Raw genomic sequence first — 13196 nt, 5'->3', positions numbered from 1 at the left:
AGCGCCATTCCTGAGTAGGCCTGTAGGTTTGCTCTGCAGGGTAGCCATACAGAGAAAAGCGAGAAAAGCTATAAGGGGCACTTCTTGGTAAGAGGGAGGTGGGGGGGAAGAAAGAGATGGGCAGGGCTAGGAGGAGGAAATGCCTATGGGGGAATAGAAACTGTGTGAGGGTGTGAGCACTTGGAAATATGTGGAGGGAGGACAGAAGGTATATCTTGTCCAGGGTCTCTCAGGCCTGACAATGCCATGTATGTATAAAGACCCTTTTTAAGCGTGTTTTGACAGCTTATGTCTTAGCAGTTAACTCTACTTTTTAAAGGAGGAAGTTCCTTTTCAGTTTTTGGTACATCCAATTGATCGTTAATGGCTGAGCTGGAATTGCTTGAGCTCTTGGAGAGCCACTACAGAGCCAAAGCATACGAAGCTGGATTGAGTAAAATAGTTTGATTTAGGTGAATGCTCGCTCCACTTGGGCAGTTCTGTGAAGTTATACAATGGCCCATCCAATTTCAGCAGTCAAGTGGGATCAATCACCCTTTTTGAGTGACCTCCTACTCTGAAAATCTTCCTACAAATAGAGAATTATAGGGAAAGGATTGAACTAAAATCATTCTCTTCAGGGGGTTTGTAAAAATGATATGGGGGGGGTTTCTTTTTAACATAAAGGAATATCTAAAACTTAAATTCCCTGCTTGCTGTCTGAACTGCGACACTGCAAGATTCTGCTTCCTCATCTTCTCTCTCTAGATCCAAATGAAGTTCTTTACCTCACAACCGCCTAACAGCCCTTAAGGCTGTCAGCAAGTGCAGCAGGGCAAAACCAGATTTAAAAAAGGACAAATGAATTTCCAAAGCCAATGAGAGCAGATAAAGCAGATAAACTGCAGACATAGATAAGTGTTAATTCCAGCCTGTTAAGGGTCTGCCTGTTTGGTTTTAAATGTAACGGTGACAGTAGCACCCACAACTGGCTCCAGACAGAGATAAGCCACCACTCTTTCCATGCTCACTTTAACTGCTCTAAGAACATGATAGTCTAATGCAGAAATAATGATTATTGCTTAGGGGCAAAAGTAGTAGCTGAAGAGCTTTGCTGTACTATTCTATTTTGTTGTTGTGTTGTGCAGGGCCAGGATCAGATCTAAGCTAAACAGCAGTCGGTCTTTCTTGAAGGAAAAACCAGAGTTTAAAGGGATCAGGGTGGATGAACCTGGGCCTTTGTTGCTAAGTGCAGTCTTTGTGTGGGCTTTTACCTCTTGATTCATAATTAAGGGGCCTGTCTCAACTGCTGTTACTTTGGCTATTGCTAGCTGTCTAACTCAGGGGTTTTCAAAATTCTTCAGGCTGCGGAGTCTGTTAGTTAAAAAAAAAACCCCAAACCTGGAAGCCTGAGGCAAAGCTCCAGCAATAAGATAATGGCTGTGCTTCAGTGAAGTTCTTTTTTTGCCCTGAATCTTCATGGAACCCCCTCACGTTCTCATGGGATCCCACAGTTCCATGGAACACAGCTGGAATAACCTCGGTCCAGTTGACTGCTAGCTTCCCCCTGTGTTGGATTTCTGGAGCACATCAATTCCACTGTGAGGAACGAGATCAGCCATCTTGGACTACAGGGAGCAAATGACTGAGAAAGATGCCTCTTGCTTTTGTTTGGGGGGCTGTCCTTCCCTGAACTGCCTCCCTGGATCAGGCCAAAGTATACCAAGTGAAACATCCTTTTTAAACCAGGCAAATAGACAACTTCTGGATGTACACAACGGAGGCAAAGGCATTTTCTATGGTTTGTCCCCATTCAAGGACATCTGCAGGCAGATCAAAAAGTCAAGATGTTGGCCACGACTGCACAACTGAAGCCCATCCCTTTTTCACATGCTGTGGGTGCCATCATGACTTTTTTTGATCCCCTCCATGCAGAGGCCATTTCAGAGTCCATTGGAGCTGGGCGGCTAATAAATCTGAATGAATGAATGAAGCCTTCTCTTCTTTCTCACATAATGGCAAAAAATGGGGTTAAGGGTGGGAAGGGGGAAGAATAATACCAAGAGGATATGATGCATTTGCTGGACAGAGAAAAACAGCTGCAACCGTCCTAGGGTCCAGTCAACATCTTATAAAGAGGCAAAAACTTATTTTACTTCCTGCATAAAGGAGAGGTTGGTGATGCCATATAAGCTAAATAAAAGATACTGTGACTGTTTACTATTAAAGAGGTCAAGGCTCTTGAGCAAATTTTCTTGGAGGCATGACACATGTACATAATAAATTATTCTGAAATGATGTGCTCTGTAATATTTAAGGGAATGACTGGATCCCATTGTAGCTCTCTTTTTTTCTTCTTTTAAAAGAAATAGTGGTGGAATATATAAATTTGGTTATTTATCAAATTTGCCACCGCCCATCTCCTCCCACTGGAGGGACTCTGGGTGGTTTACAACAGACTACTCAGTAAAACAATAAATATATAAAATGCATTATAAAATTACATATTGTTAATAATATAAATAAAAGTAAAGTCCTATTTATTTATTTATTTATTTATTTATAATGTAAGTTACTTTTACTAACAGCAGCAGCTAAATATGGATAGCAAAAACAGAAGCACTTCAAATGATGCATTAGGCTAGGAATATAGGGATATTATCATTTGAAAGACTGCAACAAAATTTAGATAATGATTCTACAAAAAATATCATTTGGTCAATTTTTGGAATTATAAATCAAGCTAGACCCCAGCCAGAACTTACAGTTATGAATGCTTTCGTTATTCTTGATTTGCTCTGTCATTTTTTTCTATATATACACTTACTGTATTTTTATTCTTTTAAAAAAGTGAAGAAGGAAGAGAAGAACGCAGCTTGACTTGCAAAGATCAGTTCCAATTCTTCCTAGGCAGCGGAAGAGACATTTCTGCAGCTAAGCTCCACCAGTCCCCATACTTTACACCCAGCTCCAGAAATCTGTTCCCTTTAAATCCATCACCTCATTCTAAGCTCAGTGCTATGCATGGAGCTGGACATATTCTGCTTTATCTGCCTCCTGCTTTTATCTCCTGCCTCTGAAGGAAGCTACTGAATGTGAAGCCAATGGTTGTTGGCATAGCTTGACTTGTGCATGACTGGGGCAAGCTAAATTTGACTGGAACAATAAGTCCATTGTTAATGCTGCTGGAAGGGATATCTAGACCACTGATGGGCAATTTTAGGCTCCATTGGTGGGTAAGGAATGGAAAGGGAGAGTGCCTCCACGCATAGGGGGAGTTGAAGCACAAAGGGCTGTACCTCTTCCTTTGTATTGATCTATTCTGAGATGGTGAAAGTAAATGAGGCATCTCCTTGAAGGATAACGCTTTGCATTCACAGCTTTGACCTTTCTTTCACTCAAGATAGATGTGTATTTGTGTGTGACCACTTGCACATGTGTTTTCCTGACAATGTGGTGCAATCTTATATCCCTCCCTGCCTCATTTCTAACTTACAGCCCTCCCAATTTCTCCATCCCTACCAGCCTTTTTACAAGGTCTCATTCTGTTTTTCTAATGCCTCTTTCTTGATCAGCAGCTGCCAACAGTTCTCTTCCTGCTTGGTTGCTAGTATCAATAGAGATTGTTGTCAAGTCATACCCTTTCTTAGCTACTTTTATTTTTTCTGTTAACACATTGGTGTGATTACCTGTTTCTCAGCATATACACCATATCTTACAGCTCTATAATATTCTTGGTATTGCCCTGTAATTTCCCATCAAAGTACTAAGAAGGTCCAATCTTACTTAACTTTTTGAACCAATATTGGATAGGTGAACTGTCTTAAATAATGTGATATAAGCAAACTTGACTTTCTCTTAACTATATTCTATTATTTAATCAATCACCTTTTCCACGTAGCTCAATATTGCTAAGTTTTCTCAGAATTCTTTGGTGAGGATTTTATTCAAATCCCTTTGAAAATCCAAATAAATTATGTTTACTAGGTAAGTGTACTTATATGTTTATCAACATTTTCTAAGAATTCTGAAAATTAATGAACCAGGACTTAATTTTTCACAAGCCATACTAATTCTTCTTTGGTTGGTCTTTTCCTTCTATATGCTTAATAATATTATTTTCAATGTTTTCCATAAAATTATCCAGGACAGACCCACAAGCTAACTGGTCGTGATTTCCTTGGATCCTCCCTGCCACCCAAATTGCTTTTAAAAATTGGTAACGCATTGAAAATTTTCTAGTCCTCTTGTATAAAGTTATGGACATATTAATTATTGTTGTTCAAGTAGCACTTTCAGCTTGAGTTCTTTGGGTGATTACCATCTAAATGTGGTGTATCTGTCACCTTGTTGCATCTTGCTTGTGATGTAATTACATTTTCAAATTGATAGACAATAAATGTAATAATACGCTTTTCAAAATATTTTCTTGAATCCTTTATCATCTGCCTGAATTTCTTTTTATGCCATTTTGAATGTAAGCGTTATCCTTATTTGCAGAGAAATCTACTTTTGGAAGAATTTCTGATAAGGTTTGTGATATTGCTTGCAAACTCTGCTAGTGATCTGTTAGATATTGTGATGCCTTTTATGACCTTCTGGTTGAGCATCTCTTCCTGTGATTTTGAGTAATCAAAATCTTTTGGGGGAGATGGACGGTGGCTAAATTTGATTAATAAATAAATAAATAATTCTTAATCATAAAAATATTTTGACTTCCTTAGTTTCCCTTAATTCACCTTTTCTCAGTCCCCTCCTATTTTTAAATTTCCCTTCTGAAGTCAGATGACATTAAATATTTTTAGGGAGTGAAAGCAACCATTCAGCATCTTATTTTTGGGCTGTGGTTGGTTGCTTTTTTTCACAGTCTATCCCTAGCTCGGTGGCATCCATCTTGGATGACAACATTCTTGGCACTCTATTCAGCAAATGACATCTCCGTTGTTTGTCTGACTCCTTGCCCCTGTAGAAACTATCCCATTAAATCTAACAGTAGGAACCAAACTGCTCCTGCTGAGGAGATACACAATTGGACAAAAGAGCCAATGTATGCTGTTTAATGAAAGCATCTGACTCCAATTACAGCTCTGTTGGATTTGCATTTCTGCTTAATTGAGGAAGTAGGAGTGAAGCTGATGTGGCTCCTTGCAACCTTCTGCAGAGTTTTATCTGACTAATGTGTGTTTAATTAGTCTTCGATGAACTGGCTACAGTTATTCCCAGAAGGACTTAATGAAGTAATCCCCCCATGCATTACCACTTTATAGGACTTGAGAGAAGAGCAATGACAAATCTCGATAAAATAGTTAAGAGCAGAGACATCACACTGACAACAAAGGTCCGCATAGTTAAAGCAATGGTGTTCCCCGTAGTAACATATGGCTGCGAGAGCTGGACCATAGGGAAGGCTGAGAGAAGGAAGATCGATGCTTTTGAACTGTGGTGTTGGAGGAAAACTCTGAGAGTGCCTTGGACTGCAAGAAGATCAAACCAGTCCATCCTCCAGGAAATAGAGCCAGACTGCTCACTGAGGGAATGATATTAAAGTCCAAACTGAAATACTTTGGCCACATAATGAGAAGACAGGACACCCTGGAGAAGATGCTGATGCTAGGGAGAGTGGAAGGCAAAAGGAAGAGGGGCCGACCAAGGGCAAGGTGGATGGATGATATTCTAGAGGTGACGGACTGGTCCCTGGGGGAGCTGGGGGTGTCGACGACCGACAGGAAGCTCTGGCGTGGGCTGGTCCATGAAGTCATGAAGAGTCGGAAGTGACTAAAGGAATAAACAACAAGGCATTTGCCGTAATAATTGAAAATAATCAGTGGGCACTTAAGTCAAATGCTAAATGACTGGATTCTCACACCACACTAAAATAAGGTTGGATAGTGCATTGTGTGAACTCAGCATATTGTTTCAATCAGGCTTAAGCCATAATATGCGTTATTTGTGAGCCATTAGCATATTATGAGAACACAGCTGTGTTTCATTAACTTAGATATAGTATTTAGCATGTTATATGAACCCAACCAAAATTACCTGCAGAATGACAATACTCTTACTTAGCTTTGGAAACACCGTATTCAGTTTGTCCTGGTTTCCCCCACCCTCAGCCTCAACTGAAATGAGAATTTCTTGATAAGGCACAAAACAGTGCTGTGAGGAAAAGAAAAAACTTCAAAGCCCTAATTATAGGAAAAAAGCAAATAGGTTTTGTTACACACACAAGCAAGCTGCTCCTGAGGTTTGGCTTATAATTCAGGACACACACACAAATAACTTCCAGCCGAACACTGAGGCACAACAGGTTCTTTGAAATACATGGAGACCCAGTGAATTTAAAGTAACAGCAAAACTTTACTGGTTGCAGGGTACATTTGCTCTTTCTCACATGCACACGCACACACACTCATCCACGCTTACCCATGTCCTTCCCAACTAGACTGCCAGGCACTAGCCAGAGGGATGGAAGCTGCCAAGTCTGGATCCAAAGATGACTCCAGGAGTGAAGGGGCTTTGGGACCACTTTTATCCCCAAAAGTTCTTGCTTTGTTGTTTCACAAGACTGGCAGCTACTCTGGCCTTGTTAATTTACAAGTCTGGTAGCTGTTGATGGATTGGGGTGGGGGGTTCCATGTGCTCAGGCCCAACTTCCTTTGTCTAGTTCAGGTGATATTTTTCTTTGTTTCCTTAACGACTTGCTTCCAACTTGTCTTCCTCCCTGAAGACAAGTTAGACAAGTTTCCTTGCTTTTGTCCTCTCTGTGTACGTGTCTGCTCCATCTTTAGGTAATGGCAGCTTCAGTCTAGTCTTACAGAAGACACTTAATCCTTGGGAGAAGAGCAATGACCAATCTCGATAAAATAGTTAAGAGCAGAGACATCACACTGACAACAAAGGTCCACATAGTTAAAGCAATGGTGTTCCCCGTAGTAACATACGGCTACGAGAGCTGGACCATAAGGAAGGCTGAGAGAAGGAAGATCGATGCTTTTGAACTGTGGTGTTGGAGGAAAATTCTGAGAGTGCCTTGGACTGCAAGAAGATCAAACCAGTCCATCCTCCAGGAAACAAAGCCAGACTGCTCACTTGAGGGAACGATATCAAAGGCAAAACTGAAATACTTTGACCACACAATGAGAAGGCAGGACACCCTGGAGAAGATGCTGATGCTAGGAAGAGTGGAGGGCAAAAGGAAGAGGGGCCGACCAAGGGCAAGATGGATGGATGATATTCTAGAGGTGACAGACTTGTCCTTGGGGGAGCTGGGGGTGTTGACGACCGACAGGAAGCTCTGGCGTGGGCTGGTCCATGAAGTCACGAAGAGTCGGAAGCGACTGAACGAATAAACAACAGGACCTCTTGGCAAAAATCCCAGAGTGGGGGAAAAGAATACATATGATACCTATCCTCTTTTACTGGGAGCAAGATACTGAGAAAAGTTTTGTTGATCTGTACATAATATAAAGCCTATAGTCTTGAGCCTGGAAAACAAAGAAATGTGAAGCTCTAAACTGGTATAAGATCTTGTGGCTTATACAGTTACTTACGTGCAAGCTAGGTAAGGGATTCATGGTGTTAATACCTTGTAATATCCATGCTCAAAAGCAGAAGACTGGCCAAAACCATACAATCTTGAACTGGTATGTCTTTTCCTCCAGCAGTATTATTCACCAAACTATGGTCTACAGCAATATGTGGTTTGTTAGAAAGCTTATTAAAAAATACACAAAGCATCTGCTCAGGATTTCTCAGGATTTCTTGAAATACTTGACAGTATGGCATGGCCAGAATAATTAGCAGTACCAGTTTGCTGCAGACATGTTCTTTCTAATACCTTAAAAGCTTAAGCTTTGCAATTATTTTTTCAACAGAGTTAATCAGTTTCTTGTCCACTGAGAATGCATTGTGTTGTCCAATCTCATGTCTAAAGAATGAATCACCTCCAGGTGTAGGCTCAGCCACCCAGGTTTTGCTTATCTGCCACTCAGTAAGATATCTGGATATGAGACTGGGTCATATCCAGATGCCTTACACTTCAGGGCTTGCTTTGCCTGCACTCTACTTTTAGGGCCTTATCGCACGTTGGGTAAATACCTCAAAGAGAACCATATCTTTAAAGGCAAGAGTGCTGGTACTGCTGCTTTCTTTTTGCTTGCTTATCTCCTGATAGGTCCCTGTGATCCCAGCATAAAAGTTGGCAGACCTATCCCATTCAAAAAGAACAAGAGCCTTTGATAGAAGTCCACTTCAAAGTCTCAGCAGATCTAGGATTTTCTCCAGTTATACAGGAGTTATCAGAGTTCCGTGTTCCATTCAGTTTTTCCATATCTATGTATTAAGATCATAATGCTACTATGGTTAAGCATTAACAACAGCAAACCATTGGCCAGTGTGATTGTCTGGTGTAGTAGCCAGGATTGGGTAACCTACATTCCTTTCAGAGGCTACTGAGCTCAGCTGTCATGTTCCATAGGGCTGCAGGTTATTCACTTTGCAAAATCCATTCTTTGGTTCTTTTCTGAAATTATTTCTCACACATTATTGTTAAAAATGCATATGTTTTGAGTAACTTCTCAGATTTATATCTGAGGAAAAAAAATCCCTGATCTTGGACTGAACTAAAATATCTATTTATCTTCTGAAAATCTAGATCCAATGTACCTTATTATCAATAAAATGAAATTGTTTTGTCACTAAGCCCAGAATATTTCTTGTGATAAACAACACACTCCAATGCATTCATTACTCTATAGACAGTCCTGGTTTCACTCTTTGTCTTACTTATAAATTTAGTCTTCTTTCTTCAGTCATCAATGATGGTGAAGTAGGCTGACCGTACATCCTGTTTTGAACGGGACAGTCCTGTTTTTTTAACATTTCCAGACCGTCCTGTTGTTTAATATAAATGTCCATTTTGTCCCGTTTTCTTAAAAACCTTACTTAAAAATTTGAAAGTTCCCGTGAACCTGTCAGAATGCAGTCTGACTTTGAGTGGAAGGAGGGGGAGCTCAGCCGAAATGGCAGGAAAAAAGCCACAGAGCTCAACCCAGCAGGAAACCTAAAAAGAAAAAAACAGGATCAGCTGATAGGCGGTGATCAAAGGGTGAGCTGATTGGCTCCTGCCTTGAAACAGCATGAAGAAAAGAAAGTAAAAGCACAGCCAGAGGAGGAACAGCTTGTCAGGGACAACTGTTCACTAGACTCTCCAGCCCAGCCTTGCCTCTTGCAAATGAAGGAATCTGAAGATTCCCAGCCCAAGAAAATCAGAGAAGTTCCTGGCTGCCGATCCAGCCCATCGCCCAGCCCTGCCCCGTTTTGCCGTCCCAATGTCCTGTTTTTAACCCCGTCCCGTTTTGCCACCCCAATGTCCTGTTTTTGTCTCAAGGAAATATGGTCAGCCTATAGTGAAGGGAAGATTGCTTACAGATCTTAGTCATGGCAGTTTCTATGACTCAACAGTGCCAACAAGTGCTGTAGCTTTTTGAAGACATTGCTATGCCTGAGAAGTATAAGACAACAGCTTATTTGGTGTTAGGCTAGAAACCAGGAGACCTTGAGTTCTAGTCCTCCTGTAGGACAGAAACCAACTGGGTGACCTAGGGCCAGTCACTCTCTCTCAGGCCAGCCCAACTCACAGGGTTGTTGTTGTGGGGTATATATAAGGAAGCAGCATGATGTATGCCACCTTGAGTTGTACAAAAGAAAAGGAGCATTATAAATCAATGTGGTGGTAATCTCAGGATTAGATAATCATAAGGGGCTTTCTGGGGGCCTATCCTTGAGATTAGCATAGAAGCTGCAGCAGGTATGGACTACTGCAGCTGAGCTGGTAAAGATAGCTCTCCCTCTGAATGTATGATCACTATTCTGAGGGAGCTGTATTGCCTCCCAGTTGGTGAGCAAGCCAAATTCAAGCTGTTCATGTCCACATATTAACCTACACAAGGGGGTTCTTAATGTAGAAGCCCCCCATTTGAAAGTCTCTCTCTTTATTACGTTACGGTTGACACCAAGTCCCTGTAAAGCTGAAAACTTCCTTTATAGCCTGTAAACCAGCAAGAGTTGTTTGAGACTTGTGGTACTCTTCTACATGACAAATGTTTTAGAGACATCTGGTTTGGCAAGATTGATAAAGCCTTGGTGTTTTTTTACTTTAGTGGTGTGTGGAATGTAAGTGAATGGCTATTTACTGACAAGCATTTGCTATCCCCTACTTAAAAATGGATGTTATCCTTTGGGCCAAAATATTTGCTCAATGTGACATAAATAAATCAGATGTCTCTGTAACTCACAATTACTAATGCTCTGGAAATGATTTATATTATTATTATTGCACTGTTTCTTTAACATGCAAGCATGTTCGAGCCAATATCAAACATTTTCTAGAAGTTGACATATTCAATGCATTTTTCTTTGGAATTCTTTTTTTTTAATATATAATTTTTATTAAAGAAATGTTTAAAAGAATAAAAACCATACAAATTCTGAAAGAAAAAAATAAGAAAAGTAAAGAAAAGTAATAAGAAAGTACAAAGAAAGAAACAGAGAACAGAAAAAAGAAAAAAAGAAAGGAAGGAAAGTTATAAAGAAGCAACTTCCAATCTTAACAGCAGTTATATTTATGCTTTACCCTCTCTCTCTAAGATTACAACATAATTTCCTTCTTTCATCTTTCTTCCAAATCCTAATAAATAATTGAATTAATTTGTCAAATACTTATCCAGGAAAACGCATTGTATTTTTATGAGTGGAGGCTTCTTTCCATAGCAAAGAATACATGGGGAGGAGTCAGATCAGCTTCAAAAATGGCTGCTTTTCCTTTATGTAAATCATTTTCATATAACTTTTGCACTTTGTTGTGAGTAAATAAAGTGGAATAAAATAAAATAATGTCCAATGGGCTGTACTGTAATTGCAATTGATTAGAAATCACAGCTCCGGAAGTTCTAATATGCACTAGTGGATGTGAATGTACACAATTTCTGTGACTGAGGTTATTGCCATGTGGAAAATATCACATGGGAAGGGTCTCTGAATTTTCCATTTTAGATCACTCAATGGCAAAGTGTATGGGATTTGGAGCACACAATACTTTTGAAATCATTTGTGTATAATACCTGGAATATTTGGGGGGCTGGCACCCCATCCACTAAAACATCCTGCCTCCTGTTTTCTAACGAGCTGTGCATAGCACAATCTCCTTCTTTCAACTTTGTCTCCTGAAGGAAGCTTTTGACCAGAAAATGGCCACTTCTCTCCATAGTTGAGTGTAACTTCAAGCAAGCAGACTGTCCCTCTCTGCACTGTTCTGGCTGAGATAGGACCGTTGCTCAGGACGGCCTGAATGGCATAGTGGCTAAATGGCTTGGTCTAGGTGGAACCTTGTTCAAACCCTCTTCAATCTTAATGTTTGTTGGAGAGCAAAATAGGGCAGATAAAATTATTCAGTTTTGTCTTCTTTAAAGACTTGTGGAATAATTAAAACTGTCAATAATAGCACAATGTTTTATTTCCCAGATTTATATCTTTCTTTCTCCACTTTGTAGTCCAGCTTTCCCTAACTTGTTGCCCTCCAAAATTGTTGTGTTGTTAGTTTCCAAACATCTGGGAATTGTCATCACCAAACATCTGGAAGATACCTGCTAGCCACCCAGAAATATTGCTGATCAGGAAACACGTAAAATTTCACATCAACTTAATATTTTTCCACGTTTCTATTCAGAGTAGTTCCAAAGTCCTCTGTTGGTTACTCACTTTTTTCCCCTTCATAGGTGTTTATATGTGGACATAAATCCTAAGGATATCTTTTGCACTTTATAGAAATAGCTTTAACTATCCCCGACCAATACATTGCTTCCAGCCGCACAGATCCCATCATTATCAATCAAAAGATATTGTGCAGCTGTTCCATCTTCAACACCTTAATCAGTTTTCTGTGGAAAGAAAGAAAACAAAGACAGAAGAACCAACAGGAGGGTTACAAATCAAAGACACAATAAACTTGTTTGAATAGAGAAGTGGAATTGCACAATAAAAGGCTTATTTGGAAGCAAGCAGAGACCATGGGTATTTCCAGAAGGAGGGAAAATCTTGCGTAATCAATAGATTGTGCAGCTATTCCATATTTCTCCACTTAATAGATTTTTCTACTAAGGAAACAGAAGAGTTACAATTGAAAGATGATTTTGTCTGTGGCACCCTATAAATTTCCAAGGCCATTACATAATTAAAGCCCTCCCCTATATGAAAATAACTTCTGGACATGGCTCACTGCCCCTGAGGAGTCTCTTCAAGCATTATCTTTGCTTGACAATCAGATCCAGATAATCTCCCCAAAGAGAGAAAAAAATAGCAGCATGGATGTCAGGGAAGGTCATCCAGCGGTTTGGGGAGAGCTATCATCAACATGCTGATAATAACCAGTTGTACACCTCTGCCAGGAATGTAGGGGATGCTACGGAAGTCCTCACCCCATGCCTGGAGGTGATGAGGGTTTGTATGGGACAAAACAAATGAGGATGAATCCTAGAAAAACAGATGAGTGCCTGTTTGTCCAGCCACTGTGAGGAGACAGGGTGGGTCACTTGCTGGCTCTGGAGGAGGTTTCATTTTCTCTGAAAGAGGTTCTCCATTTGGGGTGATACTGGATTTGTGGCTCCACATATATCAGCAAAGGGGAGCTGTCTCCAAGGGTACCTTTGCCCAGTTTCAACTAGCGCGCCAGTTGGAGGTCCTCTCATGTAATGGTCTGTGAGAATGTCCTTGAGAGACAGGAGGAGGAGGAGGAGGAGGGGGAGCAGCCGTCTAGGAAGCAATGGTCAGATAACGGGCAGCTTAGGCCGCAGGCACAGTATTGTAACAGAATCTTGCAAGTCTGAAAGCGGTCTTTCAGGCTTTCTTGCCTAGACTGCTGCTCCCCCTCCAATTCTTCCTGTCTCTCAAGGACATTCTCACAGATCATTATAACTCATTACCTCCAGACCTGACTTCAGCACTGCACTGTCCTTGGGGCTGCCTTTGAAGACTGCATAGAAACTGCAATTGATACAAAATGCAGCAACCCACATGCTGATGGGTACGATCCAATTCAGTAATATAACACCTATTTTGCAGGTCCAGCCAGTCCATTTCCAACTACTGTTCATGGATGCTGGTTTTAATTTATGGATTCCTACAGTATAAGGGACGTGGTGGCGCTGCGGGTTAAACTGCTG

This window comes from Candoia aspera, chromosome 2, assembly GCF_035149785.1.
Source record: "Candoia aspera isolate rCanAsp1 chromosome 2, rCanAsp1.hap2, whole genome shotgun sequence".
In the NCBI taxonomy this organism is placed as follows: domain Eukaryota; kingdom Metazoa; phylum Chordata; class Lepidosauria; order Squamata; family Boidae; genus Candoia; species Candoia aspera.
This window is presented reverse-complemented; position numbering follows the sequence as displayed.